Here is a 15,844-nt window from a genome sequence, read left to right on the forward strand (position 1 = left end):
CTCAACATGTCTTATGTTGATGAGAAGTTAACTCTTCACAGAATGTCTTTGGCCAGGTGTGGAAATTTTTAGTCTCAGTTTCCCTATCTGTAAAATGGATACAAGAACAATTACATACCAGAGTTTTAAAGAGGTAGTGTCTACATAATGACAGTGGGACAAAAAAGGCACTTAATAGAAGCTGGCAGTGATTACTGTAACAGTTTAACATTTTATTTTGTAATACATGTAGTTTCATGTTGGATAATAGCATTGCCTGTGTTCAGAATTCATAAATAAAACAACTGCAACTATCTGAATGGCAGCTGGGGAACTGAAGCCAAAGACCACACCAGCCAGGTAAGCAAAGACTGAGTCCCGACGTCTTTGCACCTCGCTAATGGGAGGACATCACCAGATGGTCAACACCGAAATCAGATTGATTATATTCTTTGCAGCCAAAGATGGAGAAGGTCTAGACAGTCAGCAAAAACAAGACCAGGAGCTGACTGTGGCTCAGATCATGGACTCCTTAAATCCAAATTCAGACTTAAATTGAAGAAAGTAGGGAAAACCACTAGACTATTCAGGTATGACCTAAATCAAATCCCTTATGATTATATAGTGGAAGTGAGAAATAGATTTAAGGGACTAGATCTGATAGATAGAGTCCCTGATGAACTATGGACTGAGGTTCATGACATTGTACAGCAGACAGGGATCAAGACCATCCCCATGGAAAAGAAATGCAAAAAAGCAAAATGGCTGTCTGGGGAGGCCTTACAAATAGCTGTGAAAAGAAGAGAAGTGAAAAGCAAAGGAGAAAAGGAAAGATATAAGCATCTGAATGCAGAGTTCCAAAGAATAGCAAGAAGAGATAAGAAAGCCTTCCTCAGGGATCAATGCAAAGAAATAAAGGAAAAAAAAACAACAGAATGGGAAAGACTAGAGATCTCTTCAAGAAAATTAGACATACCAAGGGAACATTTCATGCAAAGATGGGCTCGATAAAGGACAGAAATTGTATGGACCTAACAGAAGCAGAAGATATTAAGAAGAGGTAGCAAGAATACACAAAAGAACTGTACAAAAAAGAGCTTCATGACCCAGATAATCACGATGGTGTGATCACTCATCTAGAGACAGACATCCTGGAATGTGAAGTCAAGTGGGCCTTAGAAAGCATCACTACGAACAAAGCTAGTGGAGGTGATGGAATTCCAGTGGAGCTGTTTCAAATCCTGAAAGATGATGCTGTGAAAGTGCTGCACTCAATATGCCAGCAAGTTTGGAAAACTCAGCAGTGGCCACAGGACTGGAAAAGTCCGTTTTCATTCCAATCCCAAAGAAAGGCAATGCCAAAGAATGGCCAAACTACCACACCATTGCACTCATCTCACATGCTAGTAAAGTAATGCTCAAAATTCTCCAAGCCAGGCTTCAGCAATATGTGAACCGTGAACTTCCAGATGTTCAAGCTGGTTCTAGAAAAGGCAGAGGAACCAGAGATCAAATTGCCAACATCCGCTGGATCATGGAAAAAGCAAGAGAGTTCCAGAAAAACATCTATTTCTGCTTTACTGACTATGCCAAAGCCTTTGATTGTGTGGATCACAATAAACTGTGGAATATTCTGAAAGAGATGGGAATACCAGACCACCTGACCTGCCTCTTGAGAAACCTATATGCAGGTCAGGAAGCAACAGTTAGAACTGGATATGGAACAACAGACTGGTTCCAAATAGAAAAGGAGTACGTCAAGGCTGTATATTGTCACCCTGCTTATTTAACTTATATGCAGAGTACATCATGAGAAACACTTGGCTGGAAAAAGCACAAGCTGGAATCAAGATTGCCGGGAGAAATATCAATAACCTCAGATATGCAGATGACACTACTCTTATGGCAGAAAGTGAAGAGGAACTAAAAAGCCTCTTGATGAAAGTGAAAGAGGAGAGTGAAAAAGTTGGCTTAAAGCTCAACATTCAGAAAAGGAAGATCATGGCATCTGGTCCTATTGCTTCATGGGAAATAGATGGGGAAGCAGTGGAAACAGTGTCAGACTATTTGTTTGGGGCTCCAAAATCATTGTAGATGGTGCCTACAGCCATGAAATTAAAAGACGCTTACTCCTTGGAAGAAAAGTTATGACCAACCTAGATAGCATATTGAAAAGCAGAGACATTACTTTGCCAACAAAGATCTGTCTAGTCAAAGCTATGTTTTTTCCAGTGGTCATGTATGGATGTGAGAGTTGGACTGTGAAGAAAGCTGAGCACTGAAGAATTGATGCCTTTGAACTGTGGTGTTGGAGAAGACTCTTGAGAGTCCCTTGGAGTGCAAGGAGATCCAACCAGTCCATTCTAAAGGAGATCAGCCCTGGGTGTTCTTTGGAAGGACTGATGCTAAAGCTGAAACTTTGGCCACCTCATGCGAAGAGTTGACTCATTGGAAAAGACTCTAATGCTGGGAGGGATTGGGGGCAGGAGGAGAAGGGGACGACCGAGGATGAGATGGCTGGATGGCATCACGGACTCGATGGACGTGAGTCTGAGTTAACTCTCTGTGATGGACAGGGAGGCCTGGCGTGATGCGATTCATAGGGTTGGCAAAGAGTCGGACACGACTGAGCGTCTGAACTGAACTGAACTGAATGGGAGGACGTGCCAGAACCTCACTTACAGTTAACTAGTCTTTGTACATAAGCCTAAAATTTGCTTAATTAATTTCTTAGTGAAAGTGAAGTTGCTCTGTTGTGTCCGACTCTGAGACCCCATGGACTGTAGCCTACCTAGCTTCTCAGTCTGTGGGATTTTCCAGGCAAGAGTATTGGAGTGGGCTGCCAGGTAGGACAGGTTAAAAGCACCAAAAAAATGCCACGAATTCCTTATGGACAGGAAGCCCAAAACAACAAGAGTAGAAAGCTGAACAAACTATTCAGGTGAGATACAAGAGCAAAGTAGCGTTCTAAAACATCTTGGCTCTTTAGGGTTTTCTATGTAGAGTATCATGTCATCTGCAAACAGTGAGAGTTTACTTCTTTTCCTATTTGGATTCCTTTTATTTCTTTTTCTGCTCTGATTGCTGTGGCCAAAACTTCCAAAACTATGTTGAATAGTAGTGGTGAGAGTGGGCACCCTTGTCTTGTTCCTGACTTTAGGGGAAATGCTTTCAATTTTTCACCATTGAGGATTATGTTTGCTGTGGGTTTGTCCTATATAGCTTTTTATGTTGAGGTATGTTCCTTCTATTCCTGCTTTCTGGAGAGTTTTAATCATAAATGGATGTTGAATTTTGTCAAAGGCTTTCTCTGCATCTATTGCGATAATCATACGGCTTTTATTTTTTCAATTTGTTAATGTGGTGTATTACATCGATTGATTTGTGGATATTGAAGAATCCTTGCATCCCTGGGATAAAGCCCACTTGGTCATAGTGTATGATCTTTTTAATGTGTTGTTAAGTTCTGATTGCTAGAATTTTGTTAAGGATTTTTGCATCTATGTTCATCAGTGATATTGGCCTGTAGTTTTCCTTTTTTGTGGCATCTTTGTCAGGTTTTGGTATTAAGGTGATGGTGGGAGGGGGATTCAGGATGGGGAACACGTGTATACCCGTGGTGGATTCATGTTGATGTATGGCAAAACCAATACAATATTGTAAAGTAATTAGTCTCCAATTAAAATAAATAAATTTAAATTAAAACAAACAAACAAAAAAACATCTCGGCTCCTTCCTTAAGGAGAGAATGTGACTGCACCCTGGGCTACCAAGGAGCTGAGGCTTTGGGACTCCATCTGGTTTTATGGCTTTACTGCCTTCTAGCTGGGTAACACTCAGCATTTTACTTGACTTTTCTGAGCCTCATATTTCTCATCTATGAAACTGAGGAGATCTGCAAAGCTTGGTTGTTATGAGTGATACATTAGCCAGTTAATCATGAAACAGACAATATGATGTCTTACTCACCACATAGGAGTTATCTGTTATCTGTTCCTTTCTCCTTCACTGGAACACTTGGTTTATGGTAAGGACCCCAGGAAAATCTGAAAAGAAGGTAAATAGTATTTAATAGTCCCTGGGGTCTCAAAGAGTGACTAAACACACAGCACAGTCTTTAATAGTGAGTAGTTCAGCTAGTAGGGACATGTTTGATATTTTAGAAGATTTAACCATGAAAGTATCTAATATTAAAGAAATGAGGACTATTTTAAAAAGATAAAATCATTATATGAGACATTAGATAATGTGGCAAGAGTCTGACATTAAATCACAGAAATCCGTTACTAGTGTGTCTTAATGTGTTAGATATTTATTAATGAGGTAAAAAGCTCAGCTCTGTCTTGAAACAATAAAGCAGTTCTCATCTCACTTAGTTCCCATGAGTACCTTCAAACAGGATATTGTCAAGGGCCCATTTTATCTTATTTTTAAATTAATTTTTTATTGGTGTATACTTGCTTTACATTGCTGTGTTAGTTTCTGCTGTACAGCAAAGTGAATCAGCTATACACATACATATCCTCTCTTTTTTGGATTTCCTTCCTTTTTAGGGCACCACAGAGCACTGGGTAGAGTTCCCTGTGCTGTACAGTAGGTTCTCGTTAGTTATCTATTTTATCCAGAGTATCAATAGTACATATATGTCAATCCCAATCTCCCAATTCATCCCTAGCCCCTTTCCCTCCTGAAGGACACATTTTAAAGGTAAGAAAACTGAGGTTGGGAACAGTGACAAGAATTTGATCATGGCAGTAGAACCAGGATTGAGTCTCAGCCCTGGCAGACTCTAATGCGTGTAAGACAGGGTTGGTATAAACCCCCTACAACCCTCCAAGGGATAAGAGGGTGCGATGGAGGCCATGTTGGGGATTTTCTTTTCCTTCCAACACCATACAAGGTAGGAGTTGCCCATAGGAGGTGTACCCCTGCCTGCTTTATGCCCACCCCAGATTAACATACACTTGCTGCTGGTCCCCTTCTTAGGAGAGGGCTATGAGTTCTTAGAGGCAGAGGTGGACAGATTTTACTTGAGTGCTTTAATTTTTTAATTTAAATGAATTTCTAATAAAAAGTTTAAAAATTCTAATAAAAGGTCTGTCCTTCATCAAAGGAATAGATGCACTTTGTGTAAAAAGGCTAAATGGAGAGGGGAAAAAAAAATCAAACCCAATTCTAACAACTGCTCTTAAGCTCTGATATCTGTCATATATCAGTTCCTCATGTCTGACTCTTTGTGACTCCACAGACTGTAGCCTGCCAGGCTCCTCTGTCCCCTGGATTTTTCAGGCAAGAATATTGGAGTGGGTTGCCATTTTCCTCCTCCAGGGGATCTTTCCAACCCAGGAACTGAGCAGATGTCTCCGTGTCTCCTGCATTGCAGACAAATTTTTTACCTGTTGAGACATCAGAGAAGCCCTAATTTCTGGACGTGAAGGTATTTTTATTTCTAGCATTTTTTTTTTTTTTTTTTTTTTGGCATCTGTGGACCTTTGTTTTGTACTACTGAGATTTCCCTGACTAAAATTTCCCAGGTGGCACTCGTGGTAAAGAACCTGACTGCCAATGCAGGAGACGTAAGAGGTGCAGGTTTGATCCGGGATTGGGAAGATCCCCTGGAGGAGAGCATCGCAACTCACTCCAGTATTCTTTCTTACCTGGAGAATCCCATGGGCAGAGAAACCTGGAAGGCTTACAGTCCATAGGGTGATAAAGAGTCGACACTGCTAAAGTGACTCAGCACACAGCACACGTGTAATTTTGAGTGTTGAGTTTTCCCTCCCAAACATTATGTCATAACCATTTTTCCATGTAGAAATATGAAAGAATTTTAATTCATTTTAATTACTAAGTTGTTTCCTTTTCTTTATTAAACACTACTTTCATAAACCCTGTGAACATAAATATCTTCATTTCATGTATTTTTCCCTCTTAGCTAGTATTCTACAACTGGAATTACTGAATCAAAGAGTCAAAGTGTATTTAAGGCTTTTGATATATTCATGAGCTGTGCCTATAACAATTTGTATTCTCCCCAGTCAAGAGTGCCAGTGCTCATCTCAGAATTAAGCACTAGATTTTAAATCATTCTGTAGATTCTGTAGATGAGAAACATGTAGTTATCTGCGTTTGCATTTTCTTGATGACTTGTGAGGTTGAATATGCTGTCATAGGCACATTTACATATTATGTGTTCTTTTAGGTGAGTATATTTTTCATACTATTTCCAAATTCAGAGAGGGAGCTAATATTTTTCTTATTATCTGAACTCTTAACACACAAAAGGCGGCAGCAATACTTTTTCATGTATATTGCAAATATTGTCTTCTTGGGTCTTTTTCTGGTTCTTCCTCATCGGCATAGAAATAGTTTGACTTAGGTGATTGGCAAGTTGGCAACTTTTCAGGAAAGCAGGCTGTGGCTCTGTATATTTTAAGAGTAGTGGAGAGAAGGGGTTTGGTTCAGTAATGCTGCCACAGTTTGAGTATTGAGGAGAGTGGAGAGCAGCATGGAAAAGGCAGTGCCCAGAGAAGCACAGACAGACCTAGGGCGGTACACCCCGCCACCACACACACTTCCCCAGTAAACCCACCCCTTCTCCACTAGCACACAGGTCTTTCCAAGGAGGAGCGTTGGTGAGGAGGTATGAAGTCTGAGAGGGAGAGAACCTGATGTTGGTTGCTGACGCTGACCTGCTAGCCCACTTTGATCTAGACTGCTGAAGGCTGGCTCTCAGTTTACCAGGTAGAGAGGAGGGTACCCCAAGTTCAAAGTCAGTGAGACTGTGAGACCTCGAGCCACAGTCCATGCCCCTGACTTACAGGGAACCTCATCCAAGGGCAGATCTTGAAGCATTTGTAATGGTCTGTCTCTGACAGATTATAATCTGAACCTAGGGGAAATGGACTGCATAGAAACCCAGCAGAAACACCAGGTCGTCTGAGATAGTTTGAAGCTACCATAGGCAAAAATCTCATGCAGCGGGGGACAGCTCTAATGTCAATTTATTAGGAGCTAGGATTGAAATGAGCCAGGAAGCTTCATGCTGGGAAAACAAACAAACAAACAAAAACCAAACAGAAGCAAAATAAATAAACAAACCCGAAACCAACCAAACAAAGAAACCAAACAAACAGGAAGAGCACAGAAAAATGTGGGGGTGGAGCTGGCTGGAATCTTAGAAGAGCCTGGGTAAACGGCATAGCCTGGAGGTCAGCCTGGGTGGTTCCCACACAGAGGGGAATGTGTGGATTTTCAGGGAAACACATCCCCGGAAGGCATAGGATTATGTAGATAGAGACAATTTCCTGAAGACACAGGATGTGCCAGACCTGATGGTATGCTGAGGACTCTCATATGTGATTATTGCTAATGTCATAGTGTCCTTACAAGGCAGGAGGTGCTTTATTTTTGTTTGTTTTTCCTTTCTATCTTTTTCATTTCACAAGAGGGGAAACCGGGCACCAGAGAGGTGAAGGAACTGCTGAGGTTCATGCAACTCCTCAGTGAAGGCTCTGCTGTGGGGGAAGGGCTGTCAGTTCACTCTCTTAGGACCCTTCCTGCTCAGCCTGTGTTCCTTGGTGATTCACTGGTTTCCTGCTCAGCTTGATAAGATTATTCATACCTGAGGAAAGAGGCAAAAAGTTGCTGGACAAATTTCCACTGGGTCCCCTCAGAACATAGGGAAATAGAATTTTCCAGCATTTAGTGAATTACAAAGTTCCAGGGAGCCCTTTCTGGGTCACAGCCCTTTCCTCTGGATTTAAGTTTGGATATAACTGACCTAAAAAATGGCTTCTCCAGCTTCTCCCAGCTGAGCTCTTGGCCCAACAAAGGAAGAGTCAGCTTCCTCCTCTTTTATTGTCTTGGGCCCAAGACGAGGGAGGAATTCTCGGCATGGAGTCTGTGACTGGGAAGATGGAGTGGTGATTCTATTTGCTGTGCGCTCCACTTATTTCATGCCAGAGCAATGTCCCTAGTAAGGAAGGACCAGGATTGGGAATGTGGTGGTATGATTTCTCATTTGTGGGTCACCACTTGCCACTTTGCCAAGTGTCTTTGCCTCCAAGGTTTTCTCATGTGCTAAGTGGGGTTAATGATGCCTCCATCTGGTGTGCTTCTAGCGAGCTGTTGCAGGACCCCCTTGGAAGCTCACACATTCATTAAGATGATAAAGGTACAGGCTTCACAACACTGTAGAAAAAGTTTAAAATATCATGTGAATAAACACACACAGACATAAATGTGTGTCATGATCTCCACCAGATATAACTGGTCCACCTCCAGATGATAATGGTAATGGCAAGGCCATGTGGATGTGAGTGTCTAGTTATTATAAGTTTCTGCAGGTGGGCGGCTCTACACAATAAAATTAGTGTATTTCATACTCTCTCACTTTCGATAGCCCATTACAATTATATGAAAGGAATAATAAAAGAAATTAGTTTCCATGTTGCAAAAAGTCAGACATGACTTAGCGACCCAGGTCTCCTGTATTAGAGGCAGACAGATGCTTTAACCTCTGAGCCACCAGGGAAGCCCATAACTGAAGAACAGTAACAACAATTATAAATAGAATGAATAAATAACAAGGTCCTATTATATAGCATATGGAACTATATTCAGTATCCTGTAGTAAATCTTAATGGAAAAGAATAGGAAAGTAATGTATGTATATACAAAGGGCTTCCCCTGGTGGCTCAGTGGTAAAGAATCTGCCTGCAATGCAGGAGCTGCAAGTGACGCAGGTTTAACTGGGTTGGGAAGATCCCCTAGAGGAGGGCATGGCAACCCTCTCAAGTATTCTTGCCTGGAGAATCCCATGGACAGAGGCGCTTGGCAAGCCTGGCAGGCTACAATCCATAGGGACACAAAGAGTCGGACATGACTGAAGAGATTTAGCATGCATGCATACGTATATACATGTATATATACACACATGCGTATACATGTATATATACATAATGGAAAATAATATGTATACAAATATATATATACATATAATCTTAATGGAAAAGAATATGAAAAGAATGTATATTATATGGCTTCCCTGGTGGCTAATTGGTAAAGCATCCACCTGCCATAGCAGGAGACACAGGTTTAATCCTTGGATCAGGAATATCCCCTGGAGAAGGAAATGGCAGCCCACTCCAGTATTTTTGCCTGGGAAATCCCCTGATCAGAGGAGCATGATGGGTTACAGTCCATGAGGTTACAAAGAGTCACTCACAACTGAACACACACGCACACACACACATATAACTGAATCTCTTTCCTGTACACCAGAAATGAATACAACATTATAAACCAAGTGTACTTCAATAAAAATAAAAAAATTTAACTTCCAAAGAGAAGATGCTTTAAGGAGAGCCTTCAGCATGTAAGAGATTTCAATAACTGTGGGAAAATGGATAGGGTGTGAAGCATGCTGAGTAGAGGAAATAGGGAAACAAAGGCTCCAGCTCTGGGGGAGGCCGATGGGTTAGCCATGGGGAGTGAGTGGGGTGCGGAGGGTACCATTAAGTCTTTCAGAGACACAGAGGTTTAGGCTCAGTGTCAGCAGTTGGAGGGTGGGAGTTAGAAGTGGGGATGATGGCAAGGAGATGTGTTGAAGATTTGGGGTGGAGGAAACTCCCCTCTCCCATCTTTTGGGAATAAAATGCCAGCCCCCCCACCCACCCCGGCCCCACCCCGGCCCCGCCCCAGAGAAAAACAAGTGGATGTACTTAGGAAACAGAGAAGGCAATGGCACCCCACTCCAGTACTCTTACCTGGAAAATCCCATGGGCGGAGGAGCCTGGTAGGCTGCAGTCCATGGGGTAGCGAAGAGTCGGACACGACTGAGTGACTTCACTTTCACTTTTCACTTTCATGCATTGGAGAGGGAAATGGCCACCCACTCCAGCGTTCTTGCCTGGAGAATCCCAGGGACGGGGGAGCCTGGTGGGCTACCGTCTATGGGGTCTCACAGAGTCGGACACGACTGAAGTGACTTAGCAGTAGCAGTAGGAGTACTTAGGAAAATTAAGAAAACTTGTAAGTGAACCAAGGCTGCTAGTGTGGGAAGGCGCTTTTTTCAGCAAAACTCTCCTCTTTCTGGGATTTGGGGGCACAGAGCCTGTCAGAAAATTCCTCTTCCACATACTCTAAAGCAGAGATGGTGTAATTTAGAAACATGGATCTTCCAGTCAGATTTTTCCTCCCAAAGAAAGGCTGATTAGGAAACAGAAGGATTCAGACAATAAAAGAGGAAGTTCTTAACAACACTTTAGAATAGTCAGCCTGGTCTTTCATTTTGAAATGTTGATAGACAACAGTGTATGACAACCAAGTCACGTACAAGAACCAGAACATGGGAGAAAAGAGCCAAGTCGAAAAGAAAAAAAACAGAAAAGAAAGAAACTAATGTCAGTTAAAGAAACAGAAATAAATAAGAAACTAACTTAAAGTGAAGAAAAAAAAGCAGAATTGTAATATGCTCAAAGACTTGGGAAAATATTAAAACTATAAAATAAGAATAATGTGCTATGAAAAAGGAAAAGCAAATAACCAGAAAGAATTATTGGAAATTAATAATATGCTGGCTGAAGTGAAAAATTCAATGAAAAAGTTGAAAGTTAAAACTAAAATTAAAGATAAAGTTAAATCTATACTTGGGGCAAAACAAAAGAAAAAAAGATGAGAGATGACCTAAGAGGTCCAACTAGAATTAATTTCTAGAAGAGAGAACAGAGAAGATGGAAGTGGGGAGAAATACATATAAATTACTACGACACAAAGAAGGGAGGAGGAAATAGTTTGGAGCTCAATCAAGAATGTGGGTCTTCAGACTGGAAGGGATGAATTTTAAAAATGCATATATCTCTGTTATATAGCTTCAGAGCAACAATGCTGAAGAGGAATTTTTAACAGCTTTCAGAGACCAGCGAGTGGAGGGTGGGCAGCAGGGGCACATTCTATAGAAGAATAAAATCAGACTGGCATCAGAACTCACATCACTAGTACAGGATGCTAGAAGACTGTTAGGCAGTGCTTTCAAAGTTCAGGGGGTCAAGATGCCCTTGAACCTTTCATCTTGCTACTGACTGAAAGAGCAATTGGACTGTGAGAGAAGAATAAAGATATCTATGGATACACACAGACTCAAAACATTTAGCTCTTAAACACAGAATAAAGCTCTTGAAGGATAAAATTTGCTGGAACAAGGGAGGATGCCAATGCAGAGGAGCCCTGGGATCCAGGCGACAGTTGGTGTGGCTGGAGGGTAGGGAAGTTCAGAGGTGTTTCTTTCCTTCTAGGGGTTGGTGAACCTCAGAAGGGGTGATTCTGTAGATGACAAGATGCCTGATTGGCTGGATACACCTGAAAATATGGTGAGAGTGCATACATAGCTTCTCCACATTGTAAAAAACATTGTTGGCTATAACCCCAGGAAAACAAACAAAAATCTGCACAAATAAGTCATGGCCCAAATATGAAGCACACTAAAATATGGCATCACTTGGGGCCATTTGTGGAAAGTGAGAAAAGATCACTCATTTTGCCACAAGTCTGGGGAGATTCTCTTTTGGGAAATGCTGGCAAAAAGATGTCAGACCCCAAGAACAGGAGATACAAACCTCCCACACCATCAGGCTCTTCAGTGGAAATCATTCTGTGGCTACCACACACAGGCACTATTAATTGGTATTCAGATTCAAAATAAACCTGTAGTGGGAAAAAAAAAAACAACACCATGGAAGATAGTTGGGGTCAGGGCACAGACTGCAATTTTTTATAACATTTTGCAAGTCCAGGTCCATCAGTGATGGAGATGGAGGGGAAGGATGCTTTTATTCTTGACTGACAGAGAGAGCATAGAGGTGTGGATGGCATTTGATGGCAGATGTGCTCCCTATATATCTCATTAAAAGTTGCAAAAATAACCAACCAAGAGAATACCAAACATAATGATGCAACTATTCGATTTTTGGAGAAAAGGGGGAAAGGAAGTGGGGGTGGTGCCAGAGTGCTCACCTGCCATTGTTCTCAGGACCCTGGAGTGACAATGATGAAACACATGGACTTACAGAGAATTTTGAGGGTGGACTGGGTTAAAGGTCTGGTCTCACTCCACCTGCCTCATGTGAGGGCTTTCTTTGACTGAACCTAAATGCAACCTCCACTGATCAGTCCTTACCAGCAGTGTCCTTCCCCTGGGCATGAGTAGTAGGAGAATGGATCTGGGATGGGATAAATGAAGAGTAATGTCCATGAAAAGTCTGAAGTTGGCAACTCAAAAACTAAGATAATTAGTATTAATATATTATCTAGAAAAATGAATTAACCCACTAGAGAACTCCTATTAGTGATGGCAGAAGAGTCTTTGGAGAGCCCACTTATGGGTAGGGGAGTATGTGGTGGAAGAGGGTTGCTTTTAAAACAAAAGCCCTCTGCAGTAGAATTTGAATCATGGTTTGTTTTTTTTTGTTTGTTTGTTTTTAATTTTTGAAGAACACTTGGGAAAACCTAAAATATAAAAAACAACAACAACAACAAAAAAAAAACAAACCACTTTCAGCTGGCTGAGAAAATGGACTTGTTTTAGCAAGATGAAAGTTAGCAGCAACTAGCTTGAGTCTCTGAATTTGTTTCAGTAAAAAATGCATGGATATACCAAGGAGGCGTAACTTAGCTTGTTATCCCAGGCTAAACTCTACATGATTTAAGGGGTATGTGTCAAGGAAGGGAGATATCAATTCTGTTATCTCTTTGAAGGACTGGTCATGAGTCTCCCCAGCCCCCAAGCAATTCCAGATGAAACTCTAAATTGAAATGGTTACCCACCTTGTCCCAAAGGAATATCCAGGTGGATACACTGTGCATTCCTGCTTGCTTGCATGCTAAGTTGCTTAAGTCATGTCCTACTCTTTGTAACCCCATGGACTATAGCCTGCCAGGCCCCTCTGTCCATAGGATTCTTCAGGCAAGTGAGTTGCCATACCCTCCTCCAGGGGATCTTCCTGACCCAGGGATGAAACCCACATCTCTTAGGTCTCTTGCTTTGGCAGATGGGTTCTTTACCACATGGGAAGCACCACATGGGAAGCCCTTGCTTGCTTGAGTCATCACCCAAAGTTCAAACATTCTAATGTCTTCATCCCACTCTGCTCTAAATCCTTAACTTTACTTTATTGCACATCCCTTCTGATTCTCCAACCCTTTCACACGAGCACTCCAAAACTTGCAGTCCTACTGGCCTATTTCCCTGTGTTTTGTAACTTTTTGTTAAATGTTACCTTTAGGATCCTGGCTTTTTTAAGGACATTTACCCCTCTTTAATCCGCTCAAGTCAATATACAATGGAATATCACTCAGCCATGAAAAGGAACAATACTGGGTCATTTATAAAGATGTGGATGGACCTACAGTCTGTCATACAGAGTGAAATAAGTCCAAAAGAGAAAAAACAAATATTGTATGTTAATGCAAATATATGGAATCTAAAAAAATTGTAGGTTCTGTCGCTCAGTCGTGTCCGACTCTTTGCGACTCCATGAATTGCAGCACGCCAGGCCTCCCTGTCCATCACCAACTCTCAGAGTTCACTCAGACTCATGTCCATCGAGTCCGTGATGCCATCCAGCCATCTCATCCTCTGTCGTTCCCTTCTACTCTTGCCCCCAATCCTTCCCAGCATCAGAGTCTTTTCCAATGAGTCAACTCTTCCCATGAGGTGGCCAAAGTACTGGAGTTTCAGCTTTAGCATCAGTGAACACCCAGGACTGATCTTTAGAATGGACTGTTTGGATCTCCTTGTAGTCCAAGGAACTCTCAAGAGTCTTCTCCAACACTACTGTTCAAAGGCATCAATTCTTCAGCGTTCAGCCTTCTTCACAGTCCAACTCTCATATCCATACATGACCACTGGAAAAACCATAGCCTTGACAAGATGGACCTTTGTTGGCAAAGTAATGTCTCTGCTTTTGAATATTCTATCTAGGTTGGTCATAACTTTTCTTCCAAGGAGTAAACGTCTTTTCATTTCATGGCTACAATCACCATCTGCAATAATTTTGGAGCCCCCAAAATAAAGTCTGACACTGTTTCCACTGTTTCCCCATCTATTTCCCATGAAGTGATGGGACCAGATGCCATGATCTTCGTTTTCTGAATGTTGAGCTTTAAGCCAACTTTTTCACACTCCTCTTTCACTTTCATCAAGAAGCTTTTTAGCTCCTCTTCACTTTCTGCCATAAGGGTAGTGTCACCTGCATATCTGAGGTTATTGAAATTTTTCCCGGCAATCTTGATTCCAGCTTATGCTTCTTCCAGCCCAGCATTTCTCATGATGTACTCTACATATAAGTTAAGTAAGCAGGGTGACAATATACAGCCTTGATGTACTCCTTTTCCTATTTGGAACCAGTCTGTTGTTCCATGTCCAGTTGTAACTGTTGCTTCCCGACCTGCATTTAGGTTTCTCAAGAGGCAGGTCAGGTGGTCTGGTATTCCCATCTCTTGAAGAATTTTCCACAATTTATTGTGATTCACACAGTCAAAGGCTTTGGCATAGTCAATAAATCAGAAATAGATTTTTCCTGGAACTCTCTTTCTTTTTTGATGATCCCTCGGATGTTGGCAATTTGGTCTCTGGTTCCTCTGTCTTTTCTAAAACCAGCTTGAACATCTGGAAGTTTACAGTTCACGTATTGCTGAAGCCTGGCTTGGAGAATTTTGAGCATTACTTTCCTAGCATGTGAGATGAGTGCAATTGTGTGGTAGTTTGAGCGTTCTTTGGCATTGCCTTTCTTTGGGATTGGAATGAAAAACTGACCTTTTCTAAATCCTGTGGCCACTGCTGAGTTTTCCAAATTTGCTGGCATATTGAATGATGCACTTTCACAGCATCATCTTTCAGGATTTGAAATAGCTCCACTGGAATTCCATCACCTCCACTAGCTTTGTTCATAGTGATGCTTTCTAAGGCCCACTTGACTTCACATTCTAGGATGTCTGGCTCTAGGTGAGTGATCACATCATCGTGATTATCTGGGTCATGAAGCTCTTTTTTGTACAGTTCTCCCGTGTATTCTTGCCACCTCTTCTTAATATCTTCTGCTTCTGTTAGGTCCATACCATTTCTGTCCTTTATTGAGCCCATCTTTGCGTGAAATGTTCCCTTGGTATCTCTAATTTTTTTGAAGAGATCTCTAGTCTTTCCAATTCTGTTGTTTTCCTCTGTTTCTTTGCATTGATTGCTGAGGAAGGCTTTCTTATCTCTCCTTGCTATTCTTTGGAACTCTGCATTCAAATGGGAATATCGTTCCTTTTCTCCTTTTCTTTTAGCTTCTCTTCACAGCTATTCGTAATCCTTTTCTTTTAGCTTCTCTTCACAGCTATTCGTAAGACCCACTCAGAGAGCCATTTTACTTTTTTGCATTTCTTTTCCATGGAGATGGTCTTGATCCCTGTTTCCTGTAGGATGTCACGAACTTCCGTCCAATGTTCATCAGGCACTCTGTCTATCAGATCTAATCCCTTAAATCTATTTCTCACTTCCACTGTATAATCATAAGGGATTTGATTTAGGTCATACCTGAACGGTCTAGTGGTTTTCTCTACTTTCTTCCATTTAAATCTGAATTTGGCAATAAGGAGTTAATGATCTTAGCCACAGTCAGCTCCCGGTCTTGGTTTTGCTGACTGTATAGAGCTTCTCCATCTTTGGCTGCATAGAATATAATCAATCTGATTTCGGTGTTGACCATCTGGTGATGTCCATGTGTAGAGTCTTCTCTTGAGTTGTTGGAAGAGGGTATTTGCTATGACCAGTGCATTCCCTTGGCAAAACTCTGTTAGCCTTTGCCTTGTTTCGTTTCGTATT

This window comes from Oryx dammah, unplaced genomic scaffold (assembly GCF_014754425.2).
Source record: "Oryx dammah isolate SB20612 unplaced genomic scaffold, SCBI_Odam_1.1 HiC_scaffold_27, whole genome shotgun sequence".
Classification (NCBI taxonomy): Eukaryota; Metazoa; Chordata; class Mammalia; order Artiodactyla; family Bovidae; genus Oryx; species Oryx dammah.